Here is a 22832-nt window from a genome sequence, read left to right as displayed (position 1 = left end):
AAACGAAGAGCTCAAGTTCTGATGAAGGTCAAACACAATGAGTAATAGATGATGTGTTGTATATCTCTGAATCAAATGTTTTATAAATAATCTTCACATTTAATACTGCCAGGATCAACAGAAAATTTACCAAAGAAGTTTAGCGCAAAATTAATTGCTCTTAGCCTGTTTTGGTTATAAGACACAATCTATATAAATTAGCCCAATTTAATGGTGCAAGAGAGGACACCATAAGGTTTTGGGCCCAAACTTTGATCTCAAACAAATAAATAAACGTAAATTTAATAAAAAAATAAATAAATAAAGATAAGCCTGATTTATACATAGGAAAGCTTATTTTGTGTTATTTTAGTACATGTAGCACATGGTTAACTTGATTACGAGTGGTTAAATATTCTTTTTAAATTCTGCACAGTTATTATTTTTTAGAAAATCACATTGAAAGGTTGTTTCTCTCTTCATATTAATATATGTGAGCAAAACAGGAATGTGTTTGAATCTTGTTTGACATTTCAGTCAAGTGATAAATAACATGCAGCAGTTTTGCAGAATTGTGAGATTAGTTCTTCTTTCTTTAATTAAATAATTTAGTAGAACTTTCATTCACTAGTAGCATCATCCATTTTACACTCATCAGTGGTACAATGAGAGTGCCTATTTCTAGCAAATTACTGTAGAAATACAGGAAGACTGACTTTAAGTGAAATCCATCTTTGTTTGATATTTACTGCAGGATGTCGATCTAAATCAAATTTGCCTCAAATGAATTGCAGCGGGTGAAACATGTGTTAACAGAAAGCTCCCTCTTTTACTCCACACCTCACTGCATTTCTTGTATCCTGGGGTTGAACTTGTAAAACCTCTGTCCCACCAGCCTGCTTACATTCCCCAGACTCAGCGGGCTCCTGATAGCAGCACATTTATCTTCATTAAACTATTCCATTTCCCAACAAATATCTGTACCGTTTAGAACAGAGAAGAGGAAATCTCCCTCTATTCATTTGAATTCAATTTATATGAGGCAAAATACAGATACAGTAATATTGTGGAAAAGTTACTTTAAAACAACTGTTTTCTAGTTTTAATATATTTTAAAATGTAATTTATTCCTGTGATGGCTAAGCTGAATTTTCAGTCTTCAGTGCCATATGATGCTTCAGAAATCTTTCTAATGTGCTGGTTTGGTGCTCAATAAATATTTATTATTAATAATAATAATAATAATAATAATAATAATAATAATAATAATAATGTTGAAAACAGTTTTAGCTAATTTATGTGAAAAACCTGAAACACAACAATTGAAAAATGTAATAAATGAATAAATAAATAGCTTATACACATTTATCTTAAATAGAAAGCAGTACGTCCCTGTTCAAAAGTTTGGGGTCAGTATGTTAAAAAAATAATAAAAAAATTAAAGAAATGAATTATTTTATTCTGCAGGGATCCATTAAATTGATCAAAAGTGAAAATTAAGACAAAATATTTCTATCTCAGATAAAATGATGTTCTTCTGAACTATATTCATCAAAGAATCCTGTTTTCAACATGAATAATAGTAATACATGTTTCTTGGGCAGAGAAATATTAGAAATACCATCATGTTAGAAAGATTTCTGAAGGATGTGACACTTAAGACATGGAGGTATAAAAGATAAAAGTTCTGTTTTAATAAAGCAGGAATAAATCGCATTTAAAAAATATACTAATAATAGAAATAGAAATACAGTATACTGTTTTTGCTGTGATTTTCTATTTTGATATATATATATATATATATATATATATATATATATATATATAATATTCATATGAGACCCATTTTCTAAGTGCCGTATTTCAGAAGTAGAGCTCAATATCTTAGTTGTAAAATTTTACAGATTTTTCTGTTTTATTTGCAACATAATTCTGTGTAACACATATGTCACCCCCTCACACATTCTCACACATTATACACACATTCCAGTGACTTACTGGACCAGATTTCCGAATCTGGGAATACCTAATTTTTTTGGCTGAAAGACTACAATGGTTTCTGGTTTATGTTGAACACTTGTTAAAGTTGCTCAGATTCAGATTTTTCCCAGACTTTTTCAGAAGGTTTTTGATTACAGTGTCACTGCACTGGACAGTTTGATTTCATACGCGCAAACAGAACTCATCTCACTGGAATGTATCACACCTCATGTGTTTTATTGAGGTTTAGTGAAACTGACGAGTTTAGTCTTACAGGAGAAAATCCATAGAAAGTGCACTGATTCATGCAGGGGATCCTGGGGAAAATCTGATTCTGCTCGTCCACAACGCATTCTCACCCCAAGGCGTCACCTTTGACCATGCTTCAATATTTGACGTTTTAGGCGCCCTTTAGCGTCACTTACATGACGCGATCCTACGGCGTCATCTAACTGACGCTAAAGGAAAGCGTCAGGTAGAGGACGCGGTTAGGTTTAGGTGTGGGGTGGGGGTAGGGTACACGCGATCCTACGGCGTCATCTAACTGACGCTAAAGGGCGCCTAAAGCGTCAGATATTGAAGAAGGTCCAAATGCTTGTGAGAATGGGCTGTCGTCCACTTGCCAGTGAAAAGAGTGAGCAGGGTTGCCAGATTGATGTAAAAAGAGTAAAACATGTTTCTGAAACATAACAGCTTTCATTACAATGTAAAATTTAGTTTACTGCAAAGAATAAAGTGTCAACAGAAATAACTGCATTTAAAATGCATCTTTTCCTAAATGAGCTGCCAGTAGGGTCAGTATTATTCAACACAATTTCAACTTTGAACAATTAACAATTGCAAAATATTCTGTTACCGTTTGCACTTGCCATGCTAACATGTTTTGTATTATTGGTGGGAAAAGCTATTTGACATTAGCAACTCAAATGTTTTCCCATGTGATCAAGAGTAGCCCAATGGGCATAAAACTGAGAGTGAGTGTGAAGTAATCAAGCTAACGCTTCCCACATTTTGTCTTTTGCATGTTTCACGTTATATCTTCCTAATGTGGCACTGCAATTGTAGATTTACTGTCTCTATATATATGCATTGCCAAGACCCAGCTTGTATTTTCCTCTTAAGGTTTCCCAACCTTTTTGTTTTCCGAGTGTTTATGAGGTATGGAAAACCGTATACAGCGGTGGAGGACAAACATCTGTTGCAGTCAAACATCCCACTGGAGACATTTAATTTTGCAATGATTGGAGGGGGTTGGCAGAAAATTATAGCTTCTTATGGAGACAGGGACAAAATACCAATTTCCAATTTTGACCGAAACCACAAGCTGACAAGAAAAATACAGCAAACTCTGTGAATTTATAACTTTTAATGAGAGAGTTGCAGATAGAGTATGGGATTAATGGAAGCATTAGCATTGGCTTTGAGATACACACATTGCATATATCATACAAGGTCAATGGGGTTTGCATATCAATGCTCATCGTGTGCGTAAAATGTTGCCCTGTCTGTCTCCATTCTTTCCTTTTCTCTCTCTACCCAGCCAGCACAGCAGCTGTTTGTTCTGTGATGCCATCTGGACTTTGTCAAGGTGGAACGATAGAGAAACCGATAGAAAGACAAGGGCCAGAACACAGAAAGTCAAGCAAGCTACTTTATCAAACCGTCCATGCCTGTATATTTATAGTAAACAAAGTGTTCAGAAAGATTAATGATCTGTGATGTTAGATTGTGACAATATTCACACAATGCCTTTAAAGAAGGTTAGTACTGTTTGGCCTACAATAAGGGAAAATAGTACACAGGCAGCACATATTAATTGAGTAAATGGCTTGTTTTTTTTTTTTTTTTTTTTTTTTTTTAAATGGGCTAAAAGCCTCCTGGGGTAAAATACTATTAGATTATCTCCCAAAACACTAAACTAACCAAAACCACCATAAAACTTTCCCAAATAGCTGTTTTTTTTTGTTTGTTTGTTTTTTTTGTTGTTTTTTGTCAATGACTAAATTAAATTGTCAATGGCAAAAGATGACAAAAAACATAAAATAAAATAATACTATGAATAACTTACATGATTGTTAGAAAACAATTCAAACAATATTAAATGTTAAAAATAAAATAAATATTGTATGCTTGAGTTCTCATGCGAGGTCTTAATGGAAAGCAGTTTTATTTTATTACACGCTGTTTTATGCGAGAGATTATACCAGCGGGGTGGTTGACATTTCAAGATTGCACAGCTATTGGCTTTTACAAATGTTGTAGACAAAGGCTTTTTCCCTCTAGCTCTACCACTGGAGACGGTGACAACTGTAATGGGCTATATGCACGCATAAGTTCCGCATTTGACGCAAGGATGCTCATCCATTTCCGGTTGTGGAGATTTAAGCGGAGGAGAAGGAAAACAGGATTATGAGTCTTCAAAATTTACTGTCCTCCCGTCTTTGAAACGAAACGTATACGTTTAGATGTAATTTTATATATAGTTATGTTTATTTAATATATTTAAAAACAACAAGGGGTGTCTGTTTTATCTGTTTTTGTGACTAACGTTTCTTTATTATAACCATGGAGTATAAAATTCAATATAAATTCTCAGTATTGCATTGGACTCTACGATCGGCGGAAGTTATCGAGCATCCTTAATCCTACACCGGAAATACCGCCGTGCATAGAGCCCAGTCACGTGAAAATCCATTATGTAATGCTCTGTTCCATATTATTAAATGCATGAGTGTAACAGTCACCATGCTGGAGTGCCCTTGAGAGCCACCAGAGGGCTCTCCACATCAGACATTGTCATTTCCTCACAAACTTGCTGCGACCCAATTCGCATACTATCCGTCCTAAATAGTATTCGAAAATATAATTAGTGCGTCCCAAACCATAGTAGGCTATGTTGAAATGAGTGCTTCAAAGATACCCGGATGGTCTACTTTTTCCGGTCAGAATCCGAAGTGTAGATCGATGCACACTCCAACGGCTGATATTGCCCTCAACCCATTGCCCATTGGACGAGAGGAGAATTCGGTTAGAGAACTACAAACACGAGTAAAAAGTGTTAAAAAAACTACAGACACGGAGGTAGCGCGAGTCCTGCGGTTATGTTGAGAGGTTTAGATAGCCTAAAGAGGTTTGAGTGATTAATTATCACTATCTAACCTAACGAAAATAATTTATTTAATGTTCTACACATTATATTGCATCTGCAGCAGCATTGTGAACTTTTGTAAGGAGTTAGCCATTACTTTTTAAATGCATATATTCAAATAGTAAAACACGAGGAAAGTATCCGCATTAAAGACCCACGATTGGCAGATGAACGTGCTCCCGAAACAGTAGGAAATCAAATTAGATTGAATGGAGGATTTTAACTGTGACAAGATGATTGACAGGGCAGTTTATGGTAACAGGATGCACGCAGCACGCGTCCGTTAAATATGACGTGATAGTACATCCCAAAGCTTGCCTACTCTTTTGCTACACACTCAAAAGTATTTACTTTTTCTTCACAAAAAGAGTACATACTTTTAGGGCGTAGTATAAGTAAGCGAATTGGGACGCAGGGATTATCTCCCATAACTCACTGATCGGACTCTTCATTCATTATCACATTCACCTGTTTCTCATTATCTTGTTTAGCTCAGTCCGTATAAGCCTGGTTTTCTCATTCATTCCCTGCGAAGTCTTTTGTGCAACACTGCATTTCTGAGCATTTCCACTGTTGTCCATGGTCCTGGTGTTCCTGTTCCTGTCTCTGTCTCACGACATATTGTTACGTCTTGTTTCTACCGTAGCCGACAGCGTACAAACAACGCTACAGAGCGCGCTTCGTTATTACCTCGGAATAGAAGCAGGAGAAAGCTATAAGCTAGCCATAAACACAGTGAGTAGTGACTTTTCCCTTGTCAGTGGTGTAAAATATTTAGTTAGATTGTTTCATGTAACTAGTTCTTCTCTCTTGCTGTATTATGGCTTTGCTACATGGGGATAAATGTACTGGTACGTTGGTGAGACAGCTGATTAGTACTAACCCGTACTAACAGCTGATTCACCAACCCGTCGACAAGTCGATCTTGGAAGAATTTTAAGTCGATCGCGAAGAGTTTTCAAAATCAGAGAAAAAAGCCTATTGTGTGTAGTAAATGGTGTCTAGGGGATGAGGAGGTGCACGCGCTGTTACAATCATGTACGTAATTTTTGCCGCATGCACCTTTGGGCTTATGTGGACCAATGGAATGGGTTTGCTATGTGCAGAAAAATGTGCTGGTTATGTTTATGAGACAATCAGCTGATTACTATTATTATATTACATACGTATTAAGACCCTTGATCCTCACCTGACTATGGCTTTGTAAACTTTATCCATGATGTGGTGTATAATGGACTGTGATACAGAAACAGTGACAATGTTACACACTCTTACACTGAGCAAGAAAAAACATAATCCAATATATTTTGTTTTAGTCTCTCATTTCATAATGAAATCGGATGAGGTCAGTGCCGATTCACGTATCGGTTCCAAAAACTCTCACAAAATGATTAAAAAAATGAATTATAATGTTTGATAAGCTCAAGAGAAATTTCTGATGAGAGAAGGGAGACTATAAGCCACAGAACATAATCAAAGGTTCTGAAAAATCTCACTATTCAAGATAATGATACTCTGAGTATAATTCTAGAGGTATGTAATGTCATTGTCCACATAACACATTCACAGGAACCATAGCTTCAATGTCCCTTTTCAAGTCAAACTGGCATTGATTTTTATGCCGGACTTTTATGTTTGTAACAAAGAGTACATGACTTTGGCCATTTGTACAGTGCACCTCACATCAGTCCAAGATTTGACACTGCTGAAGTAAAATCCACTTGTACTTACAACAAACTCCTGTCTTAGCATTTGAACTATCCAGACTGAATGAGACACAGCCTGTCTGTCCTAACCACTGAGACCTTGCAAAAAGGAAGGCCCAAAGGACATACAGTATAGTCTCCTGTAGAATTAACTATATTTATATCTCCCTTAGGGTAACATTCCCATTTCCCATTACTTTTCCACCACACTGACTAGAAACATGTTGGCGGAATTTTTCCACATTCTTGTTAGCATCCCAGTTTCTTTGGTCAAAACCCACAAATATTCTCATTTTGCCAGAATGTTGTCTAGTCCTGTTTGAGCTTTGTCCATATTTCTTTTTTCACTCTTAAATTAAATGACTGTTTCTTGCCCTTAAAGAGACTGCGGTTGGAGGCTATGTATTCGTCACGTTTGGTTTCCCAAATTAAATCCTTTGTGATGTTGTGTATATTAAAATGACACTATGGTGATTTATTGAGAAGAAGCGTCATGTAGTCGCCAGGAAAAGCAGCCAAATGAAGGGGACCATGCTTGGGTGGGTTCCATAATTGAAAACAGACTTCTCAGTGGCATGCTAGAGACTTAAAAATTCGCTTTTTTTAAACAAAAAAAAATAAATTCTAGTCTTTTGTCCAGACTGTTTGGAATGGCTTCAGGCAAGATTTACAGTAGCATCCAGAGTGCTGTCACTGAAATGCAGGGTTGAAACCCTAAAAAAAATAAAATAAATAAATCTCAGGATGCTGAGATCTAGTTAAGATTCATATTACAAAACTGGGATATTCTTAAATTCATTTATTTTCTACCACTCTCCATTGTCTACTGTGGCAAAAACTAAACTTTATCTTTGACATAATAATAACATGTCTCAATAAAAAAAATACAAAATTCTCATAGAGCAAAAATGTTTTTTTTTTCTTTTGTTTATGCATTTTAAAATAAACAAAAATATATTAGGAAACAACACTAATAATAGGTATAATACGTATATTTAAAATGTATTTGTTGTGTACATGTATGTTTTAAATCATATTCTAAAAAATCTGAAAAAAAGACCTGCACATGAAAATTGACCAAAAAGCACACAAGATTTTACTTTCCAGAGGCCACAACAGTGTGCAAAAAAATAAAAAATAAAAAAAAAATAAAAAAAATTCAAGGTGCGCAAAACATTTTCTTGTTCAACCCTTCACCAGTTCCTGCAGTCATTTACAAACTTATTACCATAATCATTGTAATACCGGAATCTGATTTTATCACATACAAAATTATTTACATTAATACTCAACATAGTGAGTAAATGATGACAGAATTTTAATTTTTGGGTCAACTGACCCTTTAATGTTTAGAAAAAATACTCCCACTTCATGAAAAGTCTTGAACCAGGCCCAGGTGTTAAGAGTTAACTCCTAGAACTTATATCACAAGCACATTTTGTTCTATGGCCCGACTGCCCACTGTGAAACTCCTCTGCCAGGATAGATACATCTGGAGGCAAAAACTGCATTGGATTAAAAGTTCAAAAGACTTACAGGCCTTATCCAGCTGCTTTTGCGGCCTTGTACGGAGAGTAAGCACAGTCAAAACACATTGTTTCCATGATAAGGTAACTGACAGCAAGGTCAGAGCATCATAAATCTTGGCTGAGAAAACCTGTCGTAAACCTTTTGACTTGGCCTACTATGTTGCCCTATCTGCTTCATAGTATCTGGTTCTAATGTGGTGCAGTCACAGCTCTAAAGCACATGACTTTGAGCAAAGTTGAACAAGAGGAGAGCTTTGATAAATATAAAAATTATGTTCATGCTACTGAATGAATGCTTTATTTTCAACCATGATGAAACTGGTGACACCATGATGAAAGCAACAGATCGATTTGAAGCCAAGACAGAATTTTCTATTTAGCCTTTTCTATTATATTTATTATTATTATTATTATTTAACAACAACAACAACATCAACAACAATACTAATAATAGGCCTATTATAATAATATAATAGTGAATACAACTTCAAACTTACACAGTCAATATCCACCGCTCACTGAATATTTTATTGCATGACAAATAAATATGCAAATAATTGTGTATAAACCATAGGAATAATAAACTGGTCTGAACATAACTGTTATCACCGAGTAAAGCCTTAAATCAGTTAACAGAATAAAATAGGAAGTTTTTCTTCATTTTATTTGACTTTTACAGGGCTGTAAACAATTTTTATATGTGTTGCAATGTGAAAGCCCTCTGGATTCTATAATTATATAAAACATTTTTGGGGGATTCTGTGGTTAGGAAGCTTGCGTCATACATGTTATTTTTCTTTCATTTATTTATCTACTTTTAGAAATAAAATATGTTTGCAAAGTAACCGTTTTCCTTGGGGCTTTGACATCATTTCCAGGAGTCACATTCCCAGGAAAATTTAAAGCACACTTTATTTTAAAACATTTAGCAACACAAATGAGCATACAGAATAGATAGAAGGTAGCAAACAAAGTATTGTGATAAAACTAAAGAAAGCAGATATTGTATGGGATTCATATAGAACATATTGTGTATAGGTTTAGTCAGTCGCTGTGGACACAGTGGGTTAATAAAATACAGATTTACCGTATATTTTATGGATTATGATTAGCCAGGACCAGTCAGTGTTCCCAGTATAGGTTAGTTGGTCATGTACAATGATAAAAATAATTTTGTGGTGAAGTAAATACTACAGAAATAATTTACATGAAAAAGTTAGTTCAGGCAAGATTAAAAAAAAACAAAGTAAATTCTATACATGTACTCAATTAAATAGTGTTGAAATGAAAGAGTAAATATCAACGTTATAAAATTAAGTAAAATTACTCAACTTTTCTGGTGTTTCCATCATGCCCTGGGCCTTGAATAATTAATGAGGTTGATTTTTACACCTGTATTTACACTGTTTTATCATTGCTTTTGTTGTTAAAGTCCCCGTGAAATCAAAATTGAACCTATTTACTTTGTTAGCGCATATTACTAGTCTTGTGGTGAACAATTAATCCGTGCAAGTGAATATATATTTAAAAAATGTTTTACCTTAGTAATCTTTAATCAAAATCTGAAAAGTTACTTCCGGTCCGGAACGGTTTCTTTTTCTGATGATGTAGGTTTCACAACTTGGGTGGGGAAACGCTTAACCACTCCCCTCAAACCGTTAGTTTGCTATGAGCGAGAGATGGAGAGGAGGAGCACTAGAGTAAAACCCTGCCCTCTGTTCAATATTCCGTTTCCCTTGGAAATATGTCACAGCACTGGAGAAAAATCGTTTGCAACTTCCGGTTCACAGGGACTTTAAGATTAGTAACTTGCTGTTTTGTGACATTTGGAGTTCATTTTCTACTCAAAATGACATAATTGTGTATTATCTACCAAGTATTGAGGTCTCTGCATAAGCTGTATGCCTTCTGAAATGTAGATATGGTGTTTCACATAAGTTTTTTATCAATTAGACGTTTCTAAGTAAAGCATACACTTTAAAGAGTGGTTTACAGGGCACGGCATTTAAAATGTTCCTAATATTGTTCTGGGAGTCCAACAACAGTTTTACATGAATGCAATGACAAAAAACACTTTTGTTGTCTTATAATATGCATTTATTTATACCTGATTTTCTTACCGACTCCCAAAAGATTCGTACGACGACTCATTTTTCCAAACCACTCCTTTGCGTGAAGCTAATCATACTGTTGTGGTATCTTTGCAAATATGAACTCTGACCACTGATTTTTCACATGCTCGTCCCTGGTAAATGAAAACAAAGTGGCTGAACTATCTTTGCATTGTAGAACACAGCATCTTCTCGACATGATGCTCTTCAGCTGAAGTATTTGTGTTCTAGACTTCAAGTTTACACTTCCGTCTGCGTGCATTGTAACTGGGCGCGGCCAATATGCTTATGTTTCGAAAGACAGTACGGTGCACTTTCAGATATAAATCTTTGCAGGATGTTTTCATTACCTTAGAGTTATATTCCACACCACAAGAACAGTCATTTTCAAAAATCCATGATAGGGGCTCTTTAATTCAGTGTTAAATTGTTTGAGTAACATGTATTGCAAAGGAAACTCCAACTAAATAGATATTACTCAACCTTTTACTAGCCAAGTTAAAATTACTTTAGTTAACTTAGTTAAGTACAGTTTACTTCATTCCAAATGCGAAATTTACTTAAAAAAATATTTGTGCAAAAATACTTGCCAAAGAAAAGTTAAGTACTTTTTCAGGTCTTTTAGCATCTGAAGATAAACATGTGACCTTTCACAAAGATGGAAAAAGTGAACCAGGGAGGACAAGAAGTCTTATTGGAGCTGAGCATGAAGTGATGAGCTACCATCTAAATGTCAGAGCATCCGTGATCTTAAAGGTTGAGAAAGCTATGAGTTTTTAGATGTAAGGTTAAGGGATAGAATCATGCATTTACTAATAAAACCAGGAGTGGGCTTTTCTACTCCATATGGATGCGGTATAACTTCAATCATTAATCACCTTTTTGGTATGGCTGCAGTATAAGGCTTTTATTTGCGTTCAATCTTGTGTGCGCAATGTCAGAGTTAAATGAATGGGACTTGATTGCATCTGGTGCGTCCAGCCGCTTTATGGTTACGGTGGCCTAATGAGATCAATGGTGTAGCCAGCATGTTATGGGCTTTGAGGTGGACCGTAAATGTGGCTGAAGCTTCCTCTTTCCCTGTTTCTTCCTTAATTGAGACAGCTGGATTAAATTATACCTTTGAGAAGCAGAACTTTTTCAGCTGCCCCAAGTTTTTGATTGCAACCCCATCATGTGAAGTTCACAACATAACATATAATGATCAACTTAGCTGACAAACAGGTAAGTACTCTGCACAGCGTTTGATCTATATGGTTTCAAACACACTGTAAAGGCATAGATTGTTGTTGTTTGTTTTTTTGTCCCAAGATAATATAGCAGTTTGCATGCACAACGTAAAAGCCAGAATTTGAAAAATCTGGCAAGGTTCTGTTTCCAGTCTGCAGTATGTCAGAGAGAGTTTGACAAATGGCCCCATTTCATTAATTATTCTTTCATAATCCCAGAGTTTCCCCATAATCTTATCCTGTATTCATCCCAAAGAGGCCGGCTTTCTTTTAGTTGGCATGGTGGGCGCACAGCTGCTCTGAGTGGAATGGCCACCATAGAGCAATTACCATGACAAAAAAAAAAAAAAAAAAAAAAGGCTCACAACCATTTTCCCATCAGTCCGTGCTGCTCAGACATCAAACAGCGCCATTTAGGTTCTTGTGAAAGTGAAGATTCATGTGCCGTTTAAAACCCGGTGAGTAATGAGTCTGCTGTTTCTTTCTGTGAAAAGTTTTCTCTGGCCCTAAGGGGTGCCTCTGACAGGATATCCTGGGAGCAGGGCTCCAGAAATAGCCCACGGTTCCCCTCTCTGAAAATGAGTAGTTTTAACAGCACAAGTCTTTAGGATGAATAATGAGGCAGATATGACAGCACTGGTGGTTTGACTCACCTACACTTATTTGCCCATGGTTTCTCACTGTGCGTTTCCACTGAACTTCAAACCCATATGTTAATAAATAAATACATTAAATAAATGAATCATTTACATTCTGTAAAATCTTTTGAAATAGTTTTTGAAAGAAGTATCTTATGCTCACTAAGCCTGTGTATATTTAATAAAATATACATTAAAATAATAATAATCTAAAATATTATTAATATTTTAAATAACTTTTGTAATTGAATATATTTTGAAATGTAATTTACTCCAGTGATTGCAAAGCGGCATTTTCCATAGCCATTAGTCTTCAGTTATTATTATTATTAATGTTGAAAGCAGTTGTTCTGTTTAATATATGTTTTTTTTTTAAATTGTGATACATTTTTTCAAGGATTCTTTGATGAACAGGAAGTTCAAAAGAACAGCATTTATTTGAAATACATTTTTTATGTAAAAGTATTTACTGTCACTTTTGATTTAATGCCAATTTGAATATTTTGTTTTTAATTAATTTTAAAAGTTTCACTAGAACTAGTACATTTTACATTTACTGAATATGCTCACATTAAAAGTTTCTAAAATGTATTTTAATAGTGGGACATAGATTTTCATGCTCCTGAAGCATAATTTTATGCACAATTTGAAATTTGAAGATCTAAAGAAAATATATTTTCACTTTAATTTTCAAGACGTTTTAAATATATTTTGATGAGAAACTTTTTTTAATGTTTTATTACTCCTAAAATACATTCATTTATAAATGTAGATAAAATATGGATGGATAAAAAATGATTTTTACTGTAAAATACGTAGAGCTTCTTCTAAAAATATTACCCAGACTGAACTTAATGGAGCACTACAACATGATCTAACCTCATTCCCACAAGTCTTCCCAGCTTTGGCTACGCCACTCTTCCATGCCATACATGCAAAAGTGCATTTCCTTTAGACTATTGCCACAGCTGTTACCGATTTCCTCCCTGTGGATTCTGCCAGGACAGTATCAGTCCCTCTGCCAGGGACGTTTGGAACTGGATTGGCTAGAAAGGTAATACAGTGGAGCATCGGTTTAGCCTGCCAAATCAAACACCTTGTGAGGTAACAGAAAAACTGATTTTACACACAAGACGCCAGCTGTGAAAGAAAGCCTGCAGAAAATGTATTATAGGACAAATTTGCACACAGCTTTTAAACTTACACAGCCAGGGGTAAATATTAAAGTACTCTAGCAAAACGCCCCAATGCAATCCCGTTGTTTTATTTGACTGTATTGTTTCACCAACTCTTTGAACAAACTGTATGCTGCTATCAGCACAACCTCTGGGTTTGCAAGTTCTGAATAGCTCATTAATCATTTAGATGAATCTATTATACCCATTCTGATGGAACATGCTGGGGAGATGCCTGTAAACTGACTTACGTTTGAGGTTTGTGGCTGAACTGAAGTCCTCACACTGGTTCTTTGGTGAGTGGCGTGTTGTTGAGGTCGGTGTCATTGCAGGCCTGCTGTGCCCAGGTACGAGACAGATGGCACTTAATGCGGTTAACATCTGTGTGTGCCCAGTCCTGCTGTTGATCAGGGGGCTTTGAGAGATGGCGTTGTCCACAGTAGGTTTTTATTGCTGTGCTTGAACGTCTGTAAAGGCCATCAGGACTTTCTGTGGTATTAATATGATTTTAATTACATAGAAAAGTGGGTGGGCTGACTTTAAGGACAGGCCATAATGCTACGCTGGTTTTCTACACCAGAATCTGGGAATGCACAGTCAAGCAAAGACTCTCTAAATCAAAGCATACTAAACAAGGCTGGTACCGTTTCCCCTTACGTTATGTAAATAGAAAAGAGGTGGGCTGTTACTTTTCTAAGCGCTCAGACATTATTTTGTCTGGCAGAAAAAAGGGTGGACTTGAGTCATATAGAGACTAGAACAACTTACAGTAGATACTTGGTGTTGGGCTCTTCTTACTTGAACCAGTAAGCAACTACAGTATCTAACTCAATGGTCACTGCATAGAAATTCAATAGTAACTGCCAAATTAACACAGTCTCATCCCAAAAAGTCATATAACTGACGTCTTGGGACGTCTTTTGACCATACGTCAATATCCGCCTTTTTAGGGCCCCCTGAAACGTCGGTAGATGGCGATCCCGGGCCGTCATACAACTGACGCTTTACCTTTAACGTCAGTTAGGTGACGGGTTAGGTTAGGTCTGGGGTAGAGTTAGGATCCCATAACCTCATCTACCGACGTTTAAGGGGGCCCTAAAAAGGCGAATATTGACGTATGGTCAAAAGACGTCCCAAAACGTCAGTTATATGACGTCTTGGGATGAGACCGGGTTGGTCAAATATACCCCAGCAACCCCATAGCATGCCCTGGTTATCAAAAATTCAGCCCATTCTCATTCAACCCGATCTCACGGGAATTCGTACGAATTTTACGAGGTGGCTAATTCGTTTGCTAAATCGTACATATTTTACGAATTAGCCAATTCGCATGAATTCGTACGAATGACCTACCCCTGACCCCGCCCCTAAACATAACCGTCACGTGGGTTTAGACAAATCATACAAATTCGTACGAGTGAGGTCGTATGAATTAGTACGAATTAGCCACTTTTGAATCACTCGTACGAATTGGTCGTGAGATAGGGTAGTCTCATCCCAAGGCGTCATATAGTGACGCTTTAGCCAATGTGTATACATCCATACATGGCACCCTTTAGCGTCAATATGAGACGCAGATATATATGGGGTCTAACCCTAACCCTTAGGCTTGCTACGGTAGTCGGTGTTACCGGTGTTCAGTTGCAACACCGGTTTCATGACATCCCCACCGCGGTACGTGAAAAAAAAAGAAAAGTTTAAAGCCTTAAAAATATTGAACGCAATTACTCAGTAGTCGTTAAATCCTGCCTATTAACACACATGGCCCACAGAAAAGACGCACGTCGGTATCAAGTTCTCTTTCGGGCTTGAACAAACCATAACACACAAATAATGCCAAAATGTCCATAAGAGCAGTCTTAAACGAACGTAGAGATTTGTGAGAAAATGGGACGCGTGTCAGATCGCGTCTCTGTCAGCAACGGCTGTCCGAATTCGCTCACTCGTTTTTACTTACTCCTTCTCATTCACTCCTTCAAGTGAACAGTATTAGTGGACTAATGTAGGGAATAGGCCTAGTAAATGAGGGTTTAGGGGGCGATTTCAGTGAAAAATAGAGCACACTGACAACGCGTTGACAGACAGGACCGAGCGGGTAATATTTAATATGAAACAGTCTCAACTTTCAAATTTGGTCAGTCAAAGAAAATCAAACAATAAATAGGCCAACCGTTTTGTGGCTCTGTGTCGTGACCGATTGCCTGATAAAGCCAAGTTCTACCGACACTAATCTACTAACTCTCCTGACTGCTTTGTCGGACAAAAATGGTGGATTTTGATTGGTCAGATCACATGTCTGTCAATCAAAAGTTAGTTTCGTTTTCAAACTGGCGCATATTCTCACTGTAAAAAGTAATAAGTTGACTTTACTAGGAAAAGCTGTGGAAACTGATTGCCTCAAAATTTTCAAGCAAATTAGGTCATCATTTTTGACTTGATACTACTCTCTACTTCTTTGTAGAGTTAACTTGTGTATTTGTAGAGGTTACCATAAAACTTGAGTACAGGTAACTTAATAATCTCAAGTTAAGGCAACTTACAGAGATTTGTAAACAGAACTTACACAAAACAGTTAATTTAACATGTCTGCTTGTTCTATTTACTAGAGGAATGTGTGGAAACTGATTGCCTTAAATTTCTCAAGCAAATTGTACTCAAAATTCTGAGTTGAGAATACAAAGAAAGACAACACATTTGGCAAACCACTAGAATGTTTATTTTTTCAATAACAATAATGTTAAAACATTACTGGCCCACCAACAACATTTTAGAAGCACATAATGCACTCAAGAAAAAAAACAAAGTCATAAAGACAATAAAAACAATGTTTCTTTGTTTTTAACATCTTTACAAAGTGGTTGAAAGCAGAGCATGCAAGTCACACAGTTTGGTACAAAATTCCTTTCCTACTACAGTTCTCTTTAAAATTCTCTTCTTATAAAACTATTCCAAAACCAAACAAGTAACATCCTGTTAAATAAGGATATTTTTTACATTTTTCTTTTCAACAATTGGATAACAGTGAAGTACCTAAAAAACAGTACTGAACAATTTTCTTTAGAGTTCTCTTAAATGAACACTCCACCATTGTATTTCATATTAAAGGGATAGTTCACTTTGAAATAATTTTTGATATGTTTTAGCTTACCTCAAGGGCCTCCAAGATGTAGGTGTCTTTGTTTCCGCAGTATTTTCAATTTTGATATTTTTAGGTCAAACCGTTCTTGTCTGTCAGTCACATAATGGAGGTCTATGGTCACCACCTCAAAGAGCAGCAGAGAGAAGTCCAAATTAAACATGATTTATTGACTCGTTAATGTAAGTACACATTGATGGCCTAAGACACGAAACAAGCAGTTTGTGTGAAAAAACGAACAGTATTTATATCGTTTTTACCTCTTGTTAACAGCCATGTCCAGCTGATCTGGATCAGATGTCCAACTGAACCGTAGTGAACCATGTCCAACGTTCTGCAAGAAGTGATCTCGCGCGCGTCTATGTCACTCATTGTTTACACAGAGATTTCGGAAGTTTTACTTTTCACTAAACATATTTAGATATATCGAAATCATTTTCTACTGCGATTTCCCATATATCTAAATATGTTTAGATCTTCACAGTGAAAGGTAAAACTTCCCAAATCTCTGTGTAAACAATGAGTGACGTAGATGCGCGCGAGATCAGTTCCAGCGGAACGTTGGACATGGTTCAGTTCAGTTCAGTTGGACATCTGATCCAGATCAATTGAACATGGCTGTTAACAAGAGGTAAAACGATATAAATACTGTTCGTTTTCGCACAAAAACCGCTCGTTTCGTGACTTAGGCCATCAATGTGTACTTACATTTACAAGTCATTAAATCATGTTTAATTTTGACTTCTCTGTGCATGCTTTTTGTTGTGGACCCCCTAAACATCCATTGTATGACTGACAGACAAGAAGGGTTTGACCGAAAAATGTAAAACATTTAAATACTGTGGAAACAAAGACACCTACATCTTGGATGCCCTTGAGGTAAGCTAAAACATATCAAAAATTAATTTCAAAGTGAACTATCCCTTTAAACTATGTTATTTCCTTAACAAAGACGAGTTGATAGATACCTCTCAATCGCTCTGGCGCGACGCGACACATTGATAGCACTTAGCTTAGCACAGTTTATTCATTAGGATCCAAAAAGAGATGAAGTTAGAAGCGACCAAACACCTCCACGTTTTCCCTATTTAAATACAGTTACACGTTGGTAAGTAGTTACATGACCGAGAATGGTGTATGATTACACCAGTGTAAAATGGATAACTATAATGTATGGCGGAAAAGCACTTGAGAGCACTTTGACTTGGCGCAGTAATATCATCACTCCTAAAAAATCCTCTCATCATCAGTAGTGATGATATTACTGTACCAAGTCGAAGCGCTCTCAAGTGCTATTCCGCCATACATTGTAGTTCTCCACTTTACACGCTTAGAAAAGCGGCATGTTTTATTTTGTCACCATACTTGGTCGTGTAACTACTTGTGTAGCTGTATTTAAATAGGGAAAATGTGGAGGTGGTTGGTTGCTTCTCTGCTTGGATCCTAATGAATGAACTGGGCTAGTTAAGGGCTATCAAAGTGTCACTGCACATCAGAGAAATGTATGGCGCTTTTCCACTGCATAGTACGGTACAGTACGGTTCGCTTCAGGTCGCTTTAAATGGTACCTGGTCTGTTGAGGTTCCAAGCGTACCGTACCGGTACTAAAATGTGACGTGAAACACTGCAGATCACTGATTGGTCAGACAGAATCGTCACTACCAGCGTCACTACTAGCGTCATTGGATTTGTGACACGAGACACTTTTTTAGCAGTATTTTTGTTTTGCTGCCATCAGCCTCATTTTAAACACATTTTCCTGTCTAGCAGTTAAAAACAACCACATACCGAGAATCAGGAACACCATCCCCTCGATAGTCTCCATTGTTCCTGTGTTGTGGGTTTGAAAATGTGGCGCTTTTAAGATGATGTCATGGCAGTAGAGGCGCGCGCAAATAACGATCAGTCCCACACACTTTGAAGGGGTACTACTGCAGTGGAAACGCAAAGCGAGCCGAACTGTTCCGCGCCGAGTCGAAGCGTACTGAGCCGAACCGTACCGTACTATGCAGTGGAAAAGCGCCATAAGTGTACGGCGCACTGAAACGAGAGAGGTATGCATCAACTTGTCTTAGTTAAGGGAATAACATAGTTTAATATAAAAAAAAAATGGTGGAGTGTTCCTTTAAAGACAGCTCATTGCTTGTGGAAGATTTTCAAGATCATCCACAACCACTGTACCTTCCAGAATGATTGCCGTTGTTGTGGCATCAAGATGCAGGGAGTAGGGTATGGCAGCGGTTGCAGACGACTCGGGAATCAATTTCAGAATACATTTCAATGTTGGACACATCTTCATTGTCATCACAGTCCTAAAAATGGGAATAACATACAACAAAAATTAGGTAATAGAACAAGACATATTTTAACGGAACACTCCACTATTTTTTCATATTAAACTATGTTACTCTCTTTACTAAGACGAGTTGATACATACCTCTGTCGTCTCAGTGCGTGCACTCAATGGCTCTGGCATGCGGAGACACTTTAACACTTAGCTTAGCCCAGTTTATTCATTAGGATCCAAACAGAAAAGCGACCAAATATCTTCACATTTTCTCTATTCAAATGCGGTTACACAGCCAAGTATGCTGACACAAAATAAAATATGGCGGTGTTTGGTCACTTCTAACTTCATGTCAATTTTCATCCTAATGAATGAACTGGGCTAAGCTAAGTGCTAACAATGCGTCTCCATGCACCAGAGCGATTGAGTGCAGGCTGAGACGAGAGAGGTATTCATCAACTCGTCTTTGTTAAGGGAATAACATAGTTTAATATGGAACAAAATGGTGGAGTGTTACATTAAAGGGATAGTCCACTCAAAAATTAAAATCTTGTCATAATTTACTCACCCTCAAGTTGTTATAAACCTGTATGAGTTTTTTTTCATCTGCTGAACTGAAAAGAAGATATTTTGATGAATGTTGGTAACCAGACTGTTGAGAGTAGCCATTGACTTCCATAGTGGGGAAAAAAACTATGGAAGTCAATGGCTAATCTCAACTGTTTGATTACCGAACTTCTTCAAAATATATTATTTTGTGTTCAATATAAGAAAGAAACTCAAACAGGTTTGGAATAACATAAGGGTGAGTAAATAACAACATCATTTCATTTGGGGTGATCTATCCCTTTAAGAGCACATAGTCAATAAAATATGAAACTAAATTAATAACCCTTTGTGTCTAAATGTAAAGGCCTTTTCAAAGAGGGCACAGCAGTGAATCCAGGGGGAAAAACATTCATCAAACCACTGCATGAAAAGACAAATAAAACTGATGGCCGGTTATATAAATTAAAACTATTATAAAATGTATCTTCTAACTGTCTTTTTTCTTCTAAACTCTTAATTTATCTTTCACTTTCTTTTCTCCAACCCTTACTTTGTTTCACTGTCCTGACTGTTTTTCATGCCTTTATAACTCTTCTTGCCAGATATCAACTGTTTGAAGAACAGTTCTGTTAAACAAGAATCACATCAGAGATGAAAATACTTACAAAAGATGTCTTGTAAAAATCATTGTGGTCCTCTCCGAGAACTAGTGGTAGGCCATGATGAAGAACGCTGTTCGTTCCGCATTGATATTGGATTTCTGCAAAGTTATAAAAATGTATATTGAATTAGCACTCGATACTAGCAAAACGTCAGAGCAAAAAAAAAAAAAACCGGCAAAAGCAACATATGTTTTGCAATCGAGACATAATTGTGATATGTCGATGAGCTTACGTCATTTTGAACCTTATGCAGAATCTTAAGTTTGTAGCCAATGTCTCCAGATTTAGCCTTGAATTTATTGATGAAACGTTGAGTGAATCTGTCACAAAATAAAGACAAAATAAGGTAATAACAGCTTGTTCGTTACACTTCTTAATTAATGCATCGTGTTATTAATTTTCATGTGAACGACACGTGAGCATTGAACTTTCTAGAAAGAAGAAAAGTTACGTTAGCTGCTATTTAGGCCGCACAGCCAGGGTTTTTACATATTATTAGATAAACCCCAAACTTATAAACGATAAACACAGCATACAAACTATAACTAATATAAAACACGTGTTCAGTAAAAATCGTTTTTTTAATCTAGTAACTTATGCCGCTTGTCTCAACTGGTCTCATTCGACATCAAACTAACGTTACTTCAGTGTGTCTTTTCCTCTTACTGCACAATGAGCAAAATAAATTCTGTTTTCAAGCTATACAATGACATTAAAGTTGATAAATAGTTGTTCAAGAGGCTAGCATACCTAGTTTTGCTGCCGAATCCATTCCCGAACACGAGCCGAGCTGAAGTCCCTCGTCGATTTCGTCTCGTGTTCCTCAAGTTCAACCGTCCAATTGCGCAAATGCGCATGCGCGAGATGAAAAAAAAACCCGAGTTGTTTCGTCTCATGCTGAAACTTAATAACTTAATAACCAAAGTAAATATATAAAGCTTTGTTACTAAAAATATAAAGGACTGTGAAGTAGCAGCCGATGGGCTTGCTTTTTATCTTCCCAGTTATTTTTAAGCGTGCAGGAAAAAAAGATTCAGAACCTATTAACTATATATTAACCTATTAACTATATTTAGCTATTTTTTTTAAACTAATTGGTATTTACTTAATGTTGTTAATTTCACTATTATTATTATTATTACTATCCAAATTCTGTGCTCCAGAAATTTGCAACAGTGTGAAAATGCCTTTAGTACAATACACTTACCAATCTTAAGTACAATGTACTAGATTTGTTTAGTTTGACTATTGCATCCACCTAAAAGTTCACAGTACACAGTGTAATCAAGTTAAATCAACTAAGTTTCTAAAGTAAGTTAAATTCACTAGTTTTTCTTAAGTAGAATCAGCAATTACTTTTTACAGTGAGGGCACAATAACAAAACAGTTCTTTCCCGCACTACCGCACCGTTATGTATGCCCGTGAAAACGTGCGCATTTTACGTTTGCCTTTAAATTAGCGATTTAAAAGCCCCCGCCGGTGACACTGGTATTACCGGTGTTGTCGCACGTCGATTAACCGGTGAGAAAATATCCTTACCGTCACAATCCTACTAACCCTACCCCAGACCTAAACCTACCCATAACCGAAGTGTGTTATGTTAGATGACGCTATCCTAGGGCGTCATCTAAGTGACGCTTTACCTTTAGCGTCAGTTAGATGACGCGTGTAGGTTTAGATCTGGGGTAGGGTTTGGATTAGATCGCATCATCTATCTGACATTAAAGGGTACCCTAAAACGTCGGATGTCGACGTATCGTCAAAAGCGTCAGTTAGATGACATCTTGGGAAATATCTAAACATATTTTAAACAAGATAAATATGGATACATATACATGCAATAAGTAAATAAATAAACCTCACTAAATTTTGTTTCGAAAAAAAAAAACAATGAGTTAAAAACAAAATTCAAGATATAACTATATTTTTAGTTTCTGTAAAACAAACAAGTTATGATGACTTCTTCCACTACAGTTGAAATGAGGATATATATATATATATATATATATATATATATATACTGTATATTAGCATTTGTATGTTCTGAAACCTCTTTTTTTGCACAATATTTTTCTCACAGCAATGGTCTTTCGCCTACAATGATTTCATAGTCTTCCATGTATCCATAAAAACCACTTGGCTGCGTTTGTCACCTCAGATATTTTAAGTTTCCATAGGAGTGAATTGATCCCTCTTTGTCTGGTTTCTCTGGATTGCTGGTCTTTGTTAAATGAAAAGATGACGGACATCCCTGTCTTCACAAGTAGCTGGATGAAACCCACTCTTAAAGATCTTAAAACAATAAGCCACCAGTGGCTGAAAGTAGTCCAATGTGAAACCAATGGAGACTGTTGGAAAACAACTTAAGTGCTACGAATGAAGCCTGAAACACATTGCCTTCTCATCACAAAAGCTGAAGAAAAGAACAGACATGTTAACTAGTGTTCCAACTGTCAATCAGCCTTGAGCAATGACCTACAGTATGTGCGTTTTATGTCAGCTTCGTTCTGAATGATATTTTTTGCACAATGATTGCTTACAGTATGTTATTTTCAGTACCACCATGCAACTCAGGAATCATATGCAGTCTTTATGATCTGGAATTGGATGCCCTGTACCTCCCAAAATGACACTATACCTTTACACAATACACATGATGCTATGTTGTCTTCATGCCTATGGGCAATAATAGGCAATGATTT

The 22832-nt window shown here is 36.5% G+C and overlaps 1 protein-coding gene and 1 long non-coding RNA gene across 2 annotated transcripts in view; both read right to left on the bottom strand.

The window, feature by feature from the left end:
- bicd1a (BICD cargo adaptor 1a) overlaps positions 1 to 22832 on the bottom strand; it is a 103235-nt gene that overhangs the window by 74190 nt on the left and 6213 nt on the right. The window lies entirely within an intron of this gene.
- Positions 18496 to 20968, bottom strand: LOC120472376 (uncharacterized). The gene is made up of 4 exons (XR_005620963.2): positions 20880 to 20968; positions 20362 to 20449; positions 20133 to 20227; positions 18496 to 18943 (listed from the first exon to the last, which is right to left on the bottom strand). It is a non-coding gene; the product is annotated as an uncharacterized LOC120472376 (long non-coding RNA).

The sequence above is a fragment of the Pimephales promelas genome, chromosome 10 (assembly GCF_988280905.1).
Source record: "Pimephales promelas chromosome 10, fPimPro1.hap1.1, whole genome shotgun sequence".
Classification (NCBI taxonomy): Eukaryota; Metazoa; Chordata; class Actinopteri; order Cypriniformes; family Leuciscidae; genus Pimephales; species Pimephales promelas.
The sequence above is the reverse complement of the archived record's forward strand: the minus strand, read 5'-3'. Positions and strand labels throughout refer to the sequence as shown.